The sequence below is a fragment of the Mauremys reevesii genome, linkage group 4 (genome assembly GCF_016161935.1).
Source record: "Mauremys reevesii isolate NIE-2019 linkage group 4, ASM1616193v1, whole genome shotgun sequence".
Classification (NCBI taxonomy): domain Eukaryota; kingdom Metazoa; phylum Chordata; order Testudines; family Geoemydidae; genus Mauremys; species Mauremys reevesii.
Window position 1 is genome coordinate 76,364,666 of NC_052626.1, and position 16,981 is coordinate 76,381,646.

Sequence of the window (16,981 nt, forward strand, 5' to 3'; positions counted from 1 at the left end):
ACTATAGGTGTGCCAGTTTGCCTGATTCACCACAAGATGTAATATCAGTATAACTTACTTGATTTATGTGGTGCTCAGTATCTATCACTGAAATGCAGCCAGCTGTAGTGTCTAATATTGCAGCTATTTAACAGCTCACACTGCACAGCACCCTTACACAACAGTGTTGAAGATAGGGAAGATCTTGTATTTGATTGAAACTTGAGGAGAAATTTTAGGCAGCTGGAACATACTCCTTATTTGGAGTTTATCCAAGTCATGGTGGCTTCTACCCCTAAACCTAGGATAAGTGTTTTCGGATCTTTAATAACCAGAAGGGCTTAGGACATCAATTCTACATTTCACCATAACCTAGTATCTCCAACAGCACAGTGCTCACAATGTGGGCATTATTTTGATATTCATGTAATGTAAAGAAGAGCAATTTAAATTATGAACCCTTTTTCTTCAACACCTACAACCGGTTTTCCTGGGGGTATCCCATCCAAAAACTGATCGGGCACAACACTGCTTATCTTCACAGCTCTTTTATGACTGTGGAGAGAAAAAAGCTAGTCAGTTCATATAAAATAAGAACCACTCCATCACAACTCCCAAAGCCCTCACCCATTTTTCAAACTAAATTGAACCTGGAATAATTTGAGCCTTGGGAAATTCAGTAAAGATCTCCTCCTTCCATGGGATGGAGATGGCGAGGTCCAGCTATGCCTCTTACATCCTTTCATGATTCCAGTAATTCCGACCCAATGCATTGTCTTCTAACGCAGGGCCCTATGGCCTGGTACGCACTTCCAGTATTAGTCAGTGGGTAACTTGGCAACCCATTCCCCTATTTTGCTGCAAATTCTCTTTAGGAGGCAGCTTTCCATCCCTCTCCACCCCAAACCCACTCAGCTCTCATCACCTGAAGGTAACCAGCTGGTTAGAAATACCCCAGAAATAGCAGCGGGAACTGCTGATGAGGACTGAAGTGGCCAACCTGTGGGGGGAACTTAGAATTGGAGTAACAGAGTGGGTTGCAGGTTAGGCTTGAGGTGCAATGACTGTACTGTGCAGGGCACCCAGGACTGGGTTGACAGGCGGTGTGGGCAGACTGGGATGGAGATGAATTAGCAATTTTTTTGGTGGGGGGGGAAATCTTGCAAGTCCTGCCCACACTATTCCTCAAGCCATCAGTCCATTATACATTTTTTTTCAAAGAAATCAGCAAGCATTTTAATAGCAATAATTCATTGGAAGGCATTTAAACAAAATCACATGAAACTCACATTAAATTTTTATCACACTTTTTAGTGTGCAAACATTTCAAGCAAGAGCAAATAATCATCTGCTTTTGAAGCACCACTTGTAACAAATAATGTTTTTTTTTATTATTGTAAAATAAGCTTCCAAAGAAAACATAATCTCTGCCTGGTAGGAGCCATATGCACTTCTACTGATATTACTTCCCAAGGCAACACAGTAAGAGAGGAAATTAAAAAGCAACAGGTGAGGGCAGTGGGATGTGAACACCCAATAAAACTCAGACAGTGAAGCTCTGTCCCATAATGTTAGAAAAAATCAGCCTCCTCCTTACTTGAAACATGGGGTCCAGGATTTTCTTTTACTTTTAAATAATTTAACATTCCTGGGAGATCCGAAGAGCATTTACCATCTCTGCAATAGATCAGAGGAGATTTAAACTTGTGACAGTTTGTGTACAAAGCACACCACTATCTACTACTAAACCAAGTTACTGTCCTGAAAGGTGAGTGGGAGACTGAACTCTTCGGTTTTGCCAAAGAGCATGTACAGATCAAAACAGACACTATCACTACAAGCTTCCTCAAGCAGTCCTACATAGGTCTCAGCTCTTGGCCCAGAGGGGCCACTTCTAGGGGCTATAGTGGTGAAGTTCAGTATCTGTCCTTATAAGGATGCCAGTTATGGTGGTGTTTTCTGAGATGGGAACATCTGTCACTAGGAACTGGCTCATTTCACACAGGCCACCAAAAAAGATGTTGGATAGTAATGACATGTGGATACTATTGACCTTGGATGAATTTGAACAGATTGACAATTGCCAGAACCCTCCTGTTTCCTAAAAGCACATATGCCATGTGACACAGAAATATTGATTACAATATCAACTTCACAGTGCAAAAATTTGCTAACCCTTAAATGTCCAAAGCACTATGCATGAATTTACATGATTCATGATTTACAATACATGATTGTGTTGAATTTAAGTGTAAGCATCTCTAAAGAGACACTGTCAAGAAATGTAGCCACCAAATCCTGGATTGTTTTTAATAAAGAAGTGAAGCTTTGGAAGGATTTATATAAAACCTGTTTTATTTTAAATAAAAATAAACATAGGGTGTGTTTTTCCTTTATACCTTTAAATCTTCCCTAATCTTCCCTATTCTGGTGCAAATCCAAATTCAACAGCCATACAAACTATCCAGAAAGTGAACTAGATTACAGCCAGATAACAAATTTGGCCAATTTAGTTTCACTGTCTGAGATGAGTAGAGTGTTAATGAATGGTATGCATAGTGAGATGTGCATTAGATTTTAAAAAAATCTTTCAGTTATCATAAATACACAACTATTTTTAAACATACATTATATTAATCTTGACACTCCCTTTAAATCAAGAAAATTCAGAAGCTGGGCTTCTGCTCTACCTAAAAATCTTCCCTTCACACAAACTGTTTTACATTTTTAAGGTTTTGAGTGTTTTTTAGTGTTTTGAGTGATGTTATAAACTTTTGTTGCAGCAATAGAGGCCCAAAAGCATAAACTGATCTTTTATCATTTATGCTTTTTCTGAGGTAATGTTCTAAGCATATGTGTGTGTAAATTTCCGCTAAAAAATAAAATCCCAGTGGAAGTGTATGAGACACTCCAGTAGTCTAAAGATCATTAACCTTCTACACAGTTGTATTCATAGGCATAGGGATGTTAATGTGAATTAGAAACATTGTGTCTTTAATCCATGGATTATTGACGTGGTCAAATCAATGAGATTGTATGTATTTGGAAAGTAATGATGTCTAATGTACTTATTCAGCTGCATGCGTGCACTAGGTGGGGTTTTAGTCAATGTCCAGTCTGCTTTGCAGTATTTATGTTTTAATAATAATAATAATGTTATTTTACATTTACTTGACCGCAACCAAAAAACCTAGATCCAGAGCCCCACTCGGTTTTGGAGAAATTCTGATCTAACCTCAGATTCATGTTTTCAGTTTAGCCCATTTTAATTCATATAGAGTCTTTCATCCTGAAATAAAACTCTGGGACTGGAGAGTAGCAGCTAACCAGTTCACAGCATGTTGCACATGAGTGGGGGAAAGATAATTATTTTCCTAAAGCCGCTAGGATAAACTGCTACTCATATGAAAAGTGTGATGAAATCTTTAATGTACAGACAAGTCCTTGGAGTTTAATGTCTCATCTGGAAAAGGCCTGTTTCAAAAAGATATTTGTGTGGAGTTTACCAGCTTGTAGCCAGATACTCAACCCTCTCAAACAAGTTTCATTGCCAAGGTACAAAGGAGAGAAGGTCAGATAAAGGAAAACCAGCCTGAGCCTTTGATCTGCTATAACTTTACCAACTGTTTGTGAACTGTTCTCTTGCAAACTTTTCTAACTTTTCAGTCCTCCCTGTGATAAATCTTACTTCCTCCAGAGAGAAGGGAAAACGTGATGAGATGCTCTTCAAGGACCCAATGCCTTTTCAGAATCTGGTACCATTGCTGGCTTTCAGCTTCTGTTTGGGGATGATTGTGGTAGAAATTCCACATTGGGGCTACTCAGAAAGAATAATCTCAAGTTGGGGGAACTGCAGAAACTTTTTCCTCTATCCTTACTTCCCCAACATGTTCATTTGTTTTTAGTTGGCTAAAGACTACCTGAATGCAATCTTCACCTGAACTGGACTAGGGACAATGTGCTTGGGTTTAGCTTTTTTACCTCTTTTGTGTACAGAAATAGACATGACATGTTCAGCAAGTGTCAGTCCTAAGTCTCCACAAAGTGGGTAGGCAAGGGGAAAGGGGATAGAATACTTAAGAGGCTTAAGCACAAAAGTAGGTAGCTTCACTGAGCATCCAGTTGGAATGTCTTTCTGCATTTATGCTCTAGCAGTTTAGTTCAGCAAGGTGATAGCTGACAGGAGTTCAATATTTCACTGTAATAGACAGTCTGTCCTATATTGAATGGATCGATGCTTTGATTAAATGCTGCAGATGCAAGCCGGTTGGGGTGATCAAACCTTTTTGGTACTATTGATGTTCTCCTGAAACCCACTGAACCGTAAGGTCCACAAAACAGAGTGGCGTATTATAGAATGATAATTAAAGGCAGGGCATTTGGTAATGGATTCACCCTCTCTTGTGCATCCACAGAAGCTGGCTATGCTGTTTTCAAACAGCACAATTGGAATGCTCCACTTCAGTGGCTGCAAAGAATCATTTAGGGAGTTCAGGACAATTTGGCTTAACATCTAACAGAACAGACCTATTAAAGTGCAGCCGCTTGTCTGGCATGGAAACCACTTAGCTGGAGAGATGGTAACCTTTTTGGACAGTGAATTTCTACAGAGGTGCAAATGAGGGATGGAGGGACAGTCTCTCTTGCTGCAAACATGTAGGGATTGAAGATGAAATTGAATTCTCAGGTCAGAGAGGGATGTTAGTGTTGCTTCTACTCCTGAACGTTTGTTAAAGAAAACACTCCAAGATTATGGGACAATACGCTCCAGAAATAGAAGTGACTTACTAATAAGTTGCACATTTCAAAGATCTCTAGTTATTTTACAAACATTTAGTACATCTTCCAACACTGCTGTGCATTAGTTATCTGTCATACAGATAGGCCATCTGAGGAACAGAAAGGCAAAGTTGCTTGCCCAGGGGCACACTGAGAGTCAAAGGGAGAGCTGGGAATAGAACCTAGGAGCTCTGGCTCCTAGTCCTGTTCTCTAATCAACAGATCGTACCCCCTGTCATTTTAACACCTGTATTCACAAATCAGAGAACTGATAAACACCAGTAAAACTAATTGGCCTTTGGCAACCAGCCTGGCAGTCTAGCAGGAGTCCAGTCTATCATTTCAGGAGACAGGAGAGACAAATGTGTGCATAGTAACCAGAGCTGGAAAAGTCTGGGAGTGTCATGGAAGTGCTCAGTAGGGAAAGGATAGGGAAATATGGAATAACTCCCACAGCTCTGGCCATTTTCAGAGTCCTTTGACAGGAAGAGGGGACCATAGATATTTCCCCCTTGCATTGAGGACCATAATAGTATTTATGTTGGGGGGAACCAGTAAACCATTCTTCTCATAGCCACTTTGCAGCAATCACTCTAGATTTACTTCCATATTCTCAACCCTGATCCTTTTATAAAAGATTTATGTGGCATTTCAGGAAAGTAATTGGGTTTGGGAATTAATTAACTTCTGTAGCTTCTTTCCATTACCAGAAATATACTTTGATCATGCTTTTGTGTAGTGGAGCTGTCTATGCAGAGAGTGTGAGAAACTGAAACAAACCTCCTTCCTACCTGTTTAGGACAGCAATGTGGTTGACAGTGACATGGAACTGGTAATCCTATGTGTATGTGTTTTTTAATCGCTATTAAATAAATGCCTTGGTTTTTCAAGGCATTAGATTGACAGCTGTGAGGATATAAATCCTCTATTCACATCATGGACTGTAGTAAAAGCATGTGGCAGTGCCAGCTTCCCCTCTACCTTCCCCTCATTCTTGTCCTGCTCAACAATTAGTCCACTTCTCATATAGTAAGCTACCCACCGAGCATCTATTCGCCCCCTCTCCTCCCCCATCTCCATGGGCAACATGAATCAGGGAAACAAAAAGGGCTGTTCAAAATTTTTCTGTTAAAACTTTTCTATGGAAATCTGAGTTTTTGGCTACACAGATTTTTAGATTCTAATGTCATAAGAGGCCATTGCGGTGACCTAGTCTGATATCATATAGGCCTTAGAACTTCTCAGAAAGAATTAGTTACCCTTTATTCATCATCTAGCCAAGTGAAACATATTTGATTCTTTCACCCTTTCCTTATCAAAGGTCCTGTATTGCCAACCTCAAGCATTCAAATAACAACTCATACCTCATAGATCATAACTTGCATAAATATCATATTTTTTTACAGATAACTTTTAGGGTTTTTTTTTTCTTTGCTTTCTGGTTTTTGAGCTTTTAGGATGCACTTGCTTCATGTTTTAATTTTTTTTCTCCACAACCTTGAGAGCTAGGAACTGACTTTTTCTTTAAATGAAAGATGTGATTCTCACGCAATATTTTGATTCCAGCAGCTGTGGCTTGAAGAAAAACACCAAATATCATGAGAGGTGAGAGCTGGTCATTCTCTGCAGCCCTCTTATCACTTCTGCGTCTGTTTTTGGAATTCTCTTCAATACATTATCTTCCTGGTATTCCTATGTTCAAAACTGAACAGTGTCCTAGGTGTAGGCTTAAAGAGCCACACTGAGATGGGCAATTGTGATGAAGTAGGAATTTTTGGGTAATCATTTTAATGAATGATAAGCATGAATGACAGTGACCCACTTGACTAGAGATTTCTACCCAGTGGGGGCAAAAGGGTTAAAAAACTGTTCTTGAAGCAGAACAGGGGAGATTGTGTGGGGTGGCAGGTGGATTGAGAGGAGACAGGAGGCTAGGATAAGAACTGGCCTTTCCAGAAACACAGGGCTCTCACCTGGTACTGAGAGAAAAATACACAAGGATGGGGAGAGAAAGCGGAAATGGATTCCCTGGCATCTTGGCTGGCTGATTGTACTGGCTTGGCCACTATGCACTATGTCTTAACCTTTGCTTCTCTTTGCTAACCTAAGGGCTTCCTGATGCTGTGTTCTAGTTGACTAATAAGCTGTGCTGTGAAAAGGCTGCCTTGTCCCTGAAGAGTGTAAAAGTCTCTGACCAGGAGTCTATCTCTGTAGGACTCATTGAGCAGAGCTCATGGTGTGAAGCAGGAATGCTGGAGCCCAGAGGTTCAGTCTTGGAGGCATTGAGACCCAGTGACCTACCCTTAAGGAACTGTGGGACCCCTTGGGGGTCTGGGATACTGAAAGGGGACCTCCAAGAGTCTGTTTAAAAGCTGGGGAGTAGCACAGAACTTGTGGATCCATGACTGCAATCTTGTCCTTACTGTATGGCAGAAGCCCTTCTGGCTTAAAAGCAATGAAAAATCTGTGATGGGGGAGGCTACTGGTATGCAGGAATGAGTATGCTAAAACATTTGGAGGGGAATAAATATGGTGGTAGATGAATTAGCCTAAAACTAGAGATGGAGGTTGCTAACCTGGGACTCGGAGACCTCAGGTTTAATTCCTTGCTCCACCACAGACTTACTCTCTTTCTCTCTCTCCCTCCATGCCTCAGTTTCCCTTCTGTACAATGGGGCTAATAGCGCTTCTCTACTTCACAAGGGTATTGTGTGAGGGTAAATACATTTAAGATTGTGAGGTGCTCAGATACTATAGTAATGGGGGCCATATCTAAGAAAAACAGAAAACTTTTGGACAACTTCTGTAGGGACTGGAGGAGAGTATGACTTGTTTATTTCTCCAGGATTGTGGGTATATTGGGATTACACTCAGATCTTTTGTTTAAAATAGGTCTTGAATTTCGTTGCTATGTATTTTCAGTTGTTAAAAACCATTTTTCTAGTAAAAAAATATAGCTTTCTAGAGGCAAAACTTGTTTGCATGTAGGAATTTTCCACTTCAAGTGCAAACTACTTAGGTATTAAAGAACGCCTTTAAATGAATAATAATGCTTTTTCAATTTTTTAGCTGTCCATAAAATGCAAGATCTGGTTTTTCTTTCTCCCCTGCTTCCCCTCAGCTGTTTGTAGTTCTAATTGACAGAAAGCTCAAACACTATAAGATCCTTCATTTCTTCTGGCCAAATGGTATAATCGCTGTGTGGGGCCACAGGTCCAAAGGAGTGGAGTCAACACATTTCATATAGTGCTTGTATAACTCTCTGGCTGTAGGCAACAAACAATGCTGAAGGAGCAGGTCAAGTCTATGAATCTTGTGAAACCAGCCCTCTGGGATCATGAAGCAAAAATAGAGAAGTCATTTATTTGACACGGAGTTATTTTTACAGAGCCCCACAAATTCCTATAATGTAAGGCTTGTTAACTCTGTCAACAGATAAAAGGAACTAGAGAGAGAAAGAAACATACTCACAGAGAAAGACCTTTCACCCTCCTAGATGTCTAAAAATGACTCTGTGTGCCATAAAAGACTAATGAAAGATTCAGCTACTTCAGTTTAAAAAGACCAGCCCTGTTTAATATATGGTCTTGTGTCAAGCACTTCCCTAAAGTGGTTGGAACTGATTGGTTAATTAGGAAGTGGAAGACACTGCACATCCTCATTATAGAAATCTATACTTTGTTAAAGCAGAGACTGGGGGCTGGGGCGGTTCTGGTTCCTATGTGCTGCTTGAAGAATGGAAACCAGCTGAGAAAGCACTAATTGCTTTAGCTTTTTTCCATTCTTTGGTGATGTGTATAATCTACAGTTTATAGTCATTTTTAAACTGAGCTAGGATGTGTGTAAGGGCTTCCATGCCACCAGGGACTCAACTAACATGTTAGCCTTTCCAAGTGTATTTCTCTATGCTGAGGAATAGGAAACAACTCTGATACCTGTGTGATAGCTGTTGACAATTTTGGGTCTAGATCCCACTTCCACTTCAGTCAAAATAAAAAAAATATATCCCACTGGCTTCAGTAGGAGCAGGATTGGGCACTTAGTCTTTTTTAATGGCTACTAATGTAGAACTTTCTGTGATACATTATTTGTAAGTAATGCAAACCTGATACGGTGTCTGCAGCCTGTATCTCCAGATGTAAAATATGTAGTTTCCAGTAAAAAAAAAACACATTTGTATCTGGTGATAGGGAAACGTCAGATGGTTCAGGCAAGATAAGTATCCAAATGTTTTGGATGTTTTTCCAATCCTCTTGGATCTTCAGCATTTGGCTGAACATCTGACATGCAGCGAGGTTTTTTCCAGGAGATTTTTGGATATTTCCTGCTTCTGACTAAGGAAGTCATGGGTGAAAATAAAGAACATTAAGGAAAAAAATGAATGGAAAGTTTCTGAATTGTTAAAAAGCTTTATTTCGGGATTAGAAATGGAAATGTATAAAAGGCTCAGAGGACAGGTTTTTCTTAACAAGTTCACCTTCCCTGAGATAAATCCATGGCCACATAAAGCCTAGATCCATGTCAATGGATCCACATATGTGCAGATCTATGCCTTAATTGCGACTATATGTAATTGTCTAATAACTTGGGAAACGCTCAAGCACTTCTGAACAAAAAGATACCTACCTATATATGGGACCAGATATTTTTCTACCCAACTATCCCTTCATATTGGCAGATATTCATAAGTTTGGATAATGACACTACATGAATTACCATCCCTAACAACTTTAACAAAATAGACATACTGTATCAGTAAAGCACAGTAACAGAGATCAGCTACCCTGTGACACTATGGATAGACTGAGCCCAGCACCCCTGAACTGAGCAGGTGAGCCTAATCAGCTAATTAAAGAGGGCTCGGCTACACCTGGGTCTATGAAGGGCTGCTAGTAGGCAGCTGAAAGGGAGGACTGTGGCAGGATGAGTCCTAGGAGGCAAGACTGAGCCCCAGGTAGCAGAAGTTACACAAGATGGAAGTTAGGGCCTGTGGTGAGTCCCTGGAAACAGGGGAACAGAATAACCCTCCTTAACTGGGACTGGGTGTGACAGTGCATCTCTGGGACCTGGGTTGCAGTGGCAGCCATGTTGGTGACAAACAGAAATGCTTAAGAGCTATCATAGAGGAGCATTTTTATAATACCCAGTGTACTAGGTGCTTCACAGTAGAAATAGAGATGTGGTTCCTGCCCCAAAGAGTGTACAATATTATTAGAGATGTGACATAATTAGTGTGGGTAATATCCAGTAGGGAGTGGATGGAGTCAGAAGCTTTGTTATAAAATTCTGGCCATTGTAACAAAATCTATACCTCAGAGATTTTGTCAATAATTCATTTCTGGATGATCATCTGGATGATCTAACTAGACTGTATCAGGTATTTAAATTCTCCAAGATTGATCAGGAGATTTTTGAGAAAAGTAGAGATATTTTCCACCTTCTAGAACAAACCAGGAAAGAAAGATGGAAAGAAATTGTTTCCAAATAGAATTTCACACATTCTATTTGAAAAGCCTGGCAAACTATTAAGAGATTGAGTGAAAATTCTAGTCTGAGCAAGAGAGACTACCCAGTCATACCCACTCCATTGAATCCCAGTTGGTGACCAGTATAAAACCTTCTAATCCAGACAAAACTTTTAGCCATACAATTAAAATGGTGGTTGCTGATAAATAGTAACTTCTGAGTGAGGACATGAACTTGATGTTTCCTTTTACTGACTGGCCATACATAAATTGCAGCCTAACAAGGCTCCTAGTCTAGATAACACCCACAACAAGTTTGTCTCTCACTTTGGTCACTCACCAAAAGTTGACTGCTTTGATTTTTGGATCATTATACCAGGACTGCAGCATCCCACAAGTCTTGTGCAGGGCAAAGATCATAGCTGTTCCCAAGCCAGGGAAGCGACTGACAGATCCAAAGAGCTACCAGCTGATTTCTCTGCTGTGTTAGCTACAGACTGATGGACAAACTAATCCTGATGCAGATTAATGAGAGAGTCTATCCTCAGATGCCTTGCATTCAGGCTGGATTCAGGAGCCAAAATCAGGTACTCTGTCCAACTCAGGATACCAAAAACACACTTGGGTCAGGAAAGAAAGTTGGTGCAGTCCTTATTGATCTGGCAGCAACCTATGACTGTGTGACAAGTTGGACTGACTGCCCAGCTGCTGCAAGTTATTTCTTGTAGTCCTATAATGTGGTTTATTCAATAAATTATTAAGAAATGGAAGTTTTATCCTGCAAGTATGGGAGAAAATCAGTCTCCTTAAATGTCTCTGCAATGGCCTTCCACAAGAGTCAAGTTTAGCTCCCATTTTGTTCAATATATGCACATATATCCAGAAATGCAGGCCAAGAAGTATGTGTATGTTGATATCTATATTGCTGATACTGGAAACCATTTGAAGGGAATCTCAGCTAGGGGATCTCACTAGGTCAGACCCCCCATGTCCCAGCTGACACCTGTGCTCCTTGAGTTCTCAAAGAATGGTTCTGAGATTGTTTCAGCTAGTTACTTAGGAATGCTAGGGTACATTTCATCAGGCCCTGATGACTTGAATACCTCTGTCTATGTGATATATCTAAATAATCTTTAATCTGTTCTTTCCCTATTTTGGCTTGTGTGCTTTCCCCCTTGTTGTTAATATTAACTGTCTTGAATATCTGGTCACCATTAACCTTTTTAATGAAGCCTGAAGCAAAATAGGCATTATACATCTGAGCTTTCTTATTGCCGTCAGTTTACTCTCCTTCCCCACTAAGTAGAGGAATTGCACTTTGCTTTGTTTTTCTCTTGCTCCTAATACATTTATTCTCTTTCATGTCCCATCATAGGTGTAACTCATTTTGTGCCTTAGCCTTTCTGATTTAGTCCCTACATGCTTGTGCTATTCTTTTGTACTCTCCCTTAGCAATTCATCCATGCTTCCACTTTTTGCAGGAATCCTTTTTGACTTTCAGGCCATTAAAGAGGTCTTGATGGAGCCATATTGGCCTCTTATTATTCTTCCTGGGTTTTCTTTTTCACAGCAGGAAAGCTTGCAGTTGTGCTTTTATAATTGTCTCCTTGAGAAAATGCCAGATCTCTTAAACTCATTTTTCCCTTATTTCCCCCCACCATGGGACCTTACCTACCAGTTTTCAGTCTTAGTCTGCCTTTTTGGCATCCATTGTCCTTATTCTGGTGCTCTCATTCCTTTCTTTCCTAGAATCATGACATCTATCATTTTATGATTACTTTCACCTTAATTGCCTTTCACCTTCTGATTTCCTACCAATTTCTCCCTGTTGGTGAGAATCAAGTCTAAAATGGATGCCCCCATGTTTACTTCTTCCACTTTCTGAAACAAAAAGTTGTCTCCAATTCCCTTTCATGTGCTCCCTAATTAGTTGGTCTTCCACTCTCCTGGGCACCTCTCTTTAACTGGTGGCTCTAGTCCCATTGGTGTCTCCTGCAGCTAGTTTGTTTCTGAGGACAGCTCTTTTTCTCTTCCTCTCCTCCTCTTATCTACATTGACCATTAGATGAAACAGTTAGGTTGGATCCTCTTCCTTTTGCCACTATCTCTACAGCCCTCCAATCTTTTCTATGTAGTGATATGCCTATACATTTTGAGAAGAAGCTGGAAACAAGGAGAAATAGTCAGCATCAGGTGTTTTCCAGCAGGTGCTTCATTGACTGCAGTTTGAGATTTACTGGCAGAGGATTTTGGGGCAGGTTGTGGAGAGAAGTCTTTGCAGTTGAGGGCCCAACTGAAGAGTTTTTAGGGAGATCTAAATTAATTTACTTAAATCAACCTTATGAATTGTGAACATGAATCCCATGTCACCAATTTAATGTGCTATTCATTAGTGTTCCCTAAAATAAGAATGCAATGTTAGTGTATTCACTTTTGATATTAATGCCATGTTTATGAACATTTGCTGATTTTTATGATGTTTTCTTTTTCCTCTTTATCTTGTTCAATGATAATAAATTATTTTGGAAAGTTAAATCACAAAGACTTCCAACCCTTCCCTCCCACAAAAAGAGAGATTATATGTTTTACTTCACCTCAATACAGCATCAATAAGCAGGAACAAGATTCTGTTTAATGTCTATTACTGTGATAAATCCAAATGAGGAACTGTCTTAAAAAATAGGTAGATGCCAGTGAAAGTACACAACAGGTCAGGCAATCAATGGCAATATTGATCACATTGTGTCTTTAAAGAGCTTGAATCAGAAAGGCTTTATCTATTGACTCATTCATGCTGAGTTAAGTAAGGTTTAAAACAGTGCAGGATTATGAACTGTCTACCTCTAACCTTTCTTTGCTACCTTCTAAGATACTTTAACTCCAAGTTTATATGTATTGACCTTGGATGATATTTTATTATATTCTAATAATAGTATCCATTGTGTTTGATTGTTTCCAATAGGTCTAAGACAATGAGAAGACCAAGGCTAGGAATGAAGCACATCCTAGATGACTTGATGAAATTTAAGACTGTCACTGCAAAGGGGAACCCTTGAAAGCTCTGGCAAATCTCCTGGCCCTCATGGCTGCTGAAATCTACCAGAAAGCACCCCAATCCCACATTACAAATGGGATAATCAGTGTTACCTTCTTTGAAGGAAATGGTACAGGCAGTCTTGAAGAAATCTTTACGTATCACAAGTGGACTAGATTGTAGATGGAGTATAATGATACTTCAGAAGGGCTGGGCATGGTCAGTACTTTGAAGAGAAATCTCAGTGGAAAAACTCAGATGCTGCAAGAAGTGATGTTATCAGCATTCTGAATCAGTGTTAAACTAGTGCCCCATCGTGGCATCAGGGGACGTGTCATACATAACTGATGTACAATTGAAGCCCAGGCTGCTTATGGTCACTAAAGATCCTATGACAATTTTCTCAAGGACAGGGGTGTCTAGCCCAGTGTCTGTGTGAAATGAACTAATTTCAGTCTGCCTATCATAATCTTCTTGTAATTTTAATTGATCCACTGTTGTCTTCACTTCCTGCACTAAACTGTAATATAATATTGTGCTTTAGTAAGCATATGCATTCCACCACAGAGGTGGCTGCATTTCACAGATGGTGGAAGTGAAGTGGTCCCCATATCTAAAGCACAGGAAAAGGTTCTGTATGCACTAGGTAACCCCATAGTGTGTCTATCACAAAGGCAGTTCCCTCAGAGTGCTTGTTAGTTCACAGCTGTAATAAAGCATAAATAAACCAAGTTTTCATCTTGAATAGAGAATGATAAAAGACCCATTTTGCAGCTATAAATCCAGACCTGTTTAGTCTTCAGCAAGGACCTTTGTCTGACAGTGCACAGCAAAATTGAGTTGCCTGGGCATGTTGGTCAATAGTTTCTCACTAAGAAGACTCATCCTTCCCTTTTGCACATGCACTAATCCAGCAGTTCTCAAACTTTAGCAACCTGAGGACCCCCAATTTGATTTAAAATTTTCATGGACCTCTTAGCCTACTGCTGTTCTTTTTTCATTAAAAAAAATAAAGCATGTTCATGAGAAGCTCTATTACTAAAATTACCACTAACATCATTATTTTGTTATTTATTATCATACAGAGATACATAAATATGTCTCGGTAAGGAACTATTCTTTATTTAATATAAACAGCTAGAAAACTTCATAAAAAAACCCAAGCTTACAAAACATTAATGCCAAGGATGATGTTGTTTTGCTGAAACAAGATCACAAATGTTTGGCTCAAAGGTGGAAAGTAGTATTCTTAGATCTGGTTCTACATTCAGTCGGTTTCTGCATTTTGATTTCACATATAAAAGTGCAGAGAATGCCCGTTCACATAAATATGTTGTGGGAAACGGCATTAAAAACTTCAATGCTTTGCCAGCTTATGACAGTTTGGCATAATCAGGTCTCAGACTCAACCAGCAAGTCTGCCAGACTGCACTGATTGCTCCACAAGGCTATTTTTTTCAGATGAAGTTAGGCTTTTGGCAGTGTTGACATCTACATTGAATGGATCCCTGATCCAATTGTTACCAGAATTGGGAAGAGGAAAATAATCCCTGAAGTTGTTCTTAAAGCCTGCAAATGATCATTGAGAATGTTTTGTATTTCATCAGAGAGCTCATCATTGGATGTTTCAAGAAAATCATTCAGCGTTGGAAATGATTCATATACACCGTTCTGAAGATGATTTGACAATAATCCAACTTTTTAATCAGCACTTCCACTTTGTCTTCAACTTTAAATATAGTTACAGCTACCCCTTGTAGGCTCAAATTTAGTCCATTCAAACACATGAAAATATCAGCTAAGTACGCCACCATAGCTAATCACGAAAAATTATTGAAACCCTTGCTCAGTGGAAATGTCGTACCTATGAAAAATATTCAAATTTCATCACGCAACTGAAACAAGCAGTTGAGTACTTTCCCACAAGACAACCAACACACTTCTGAATGTAAAAGAAGTTGTTTATGATCGCTACCCATGTCATTGCAAAGGGCATTAAAGAAGCAGGAATTTAGTGGACGAGCTTTAATAAAGTTGCCCACTTTCATCAATTCATCCAGCGTTATCTTTAGTTTTCCTGCCATTTTTCTGGCAGCTAATAATTCTCGGTGTATACAGCAATGATTCCACATAACTGTAGGTATGATATCCTCAGCACGTGCAAGAGTCCTCTGTACTTTCCTGACATTGCACGAGCCCCATCAGTACTGATTCCTACACATTTTGACCACTCAATTTCATTTGTTATTATGAAATCATTCAGATTATTAAACACAGCTTCACAGTAATGTGTTGGTAATGCATGGCTAAATAGGAAATCTTTGTTAATTTTACTATCTAATTCATATCCAATGAATGCCAGCAAATTAGCGTTGCCAGAAACATCATCCAGTTGCAGTGAATAATATTGGCTTTTGCATACCCTTGTAATTAACTGCTCTTTTATATTCACAGACATATCTTCAATTCTATGGGGGATGGTGTTGTTGGAGTAAGATTAAAATTTAAATCTTTTGCAGCTTTATCCCCCAGCATTGCACTGGTCATTGGTTGTGCAGCAGGTAGAATTAGTTCCACACTCAGACCCAGGACCCACCCCCCCACTACACAGCTGTTCCAGGGGGTGCAGGCAGTGGGAGGAAGGGGGAGGAGTTGATCAGCAGGGCCAGCAGCCCTGGCCATAACTCGCGGAGCACCTGGAGGCAGACATGACTCGCAGACCTCCTGGCGTAACTTCATGGACCCCAGTTTGATAACTTCTGCACTAATCCATAATGTCACCAATATGGACAATAATTAGGGCCCTACCAATTTCACTGAAAAACAGATCACAGACCGTGAAATCTGGTCTTTTGTGTGCTTTTACACCATATACAGATTTCATGGGGAAGACTAGCATTTCTGAAATTGGGGGTCCTAACCCAAAAGGGAGTTGAAAGGTGGTTCGCAAGGTTATTTCAGAGGGGTCTCATTATTGCCACCCTTACTTCTGTGGAGCTGGGCAGCTGGAGAGCGGCGGCTGTTGGCTGGGTGCACAGCTCTGAAGGCAACATCCCGCCAGCAGCAGTGCAGAAGTAAGGGTGGCAATACCATACTATGCCATCCGTACTTCTGTACGGCTCTTCCTCCAGTAGCCACCACTCTACAGCTGCCCAGCTCTGAAGGCAGCACCACCGCCAGCAGCAGCACAGAAGTAAGGGTAGCAGTACCTCAACCCTCCCTACAATAACCTTGTCCCCCCCCACACACAACTCCTTTTTTGGGTCAGAACCCTTACAAGTACAACACCTTGAAATTTCAGATTTAAATAGCTAAAATCATGACATTTACAATTTTTAAAATCCTAGGACCATGACATTGACCAAACTGGACTGTGAATTTGGTAGGGCCTTAACGATAATACTCACTGGGACTGAGCAAGAAATACATGTTAGATGATATCTTGCACTAATCTCTGATGGTGAATTAGTTCTCTTTTCCTGATGCTTGTTGATAAAATTAACTAAAAAAAAAAAAGTAACTAGGAGAAAACATAACCCTCACCTGTAGTCTGTTGAGAAGCATAGCTTTGCACAAATGGATGCCTAAATCCACTACACAAGTGACTGCATTTCAGTGTGTGGGAGCAGTAGTATGAAGGATCTATCAGAAAAGTATTGCACCACCACTTAAGTCCAAAACTCATGTAGATACAACCTTTATAATATACCATACCATCCTTTAAG

General features: G+C 40.0%; 1 long non-coding RNA gene across 1 annotated transcript; it reads left to right on the plus strand.

Moving 5' to 3' along the window:
- Positions 1 to 9,653: 9,653 nt before the first annotated feature.
- LOC120404889 lies at positions 9,654 to 13,987 on the plus strand. Its single transcript, XR_005598235.1, has 2 exons — positions 9,654 to 9,750; positions 13,185 to 13,987. It is a non-coding gene; the product is annotated as an uncharacterized LOC120404889 (long non-coding RNA).
- Positions 13,988 to 16,981: the final 2,994 nt, after the last annotated feature.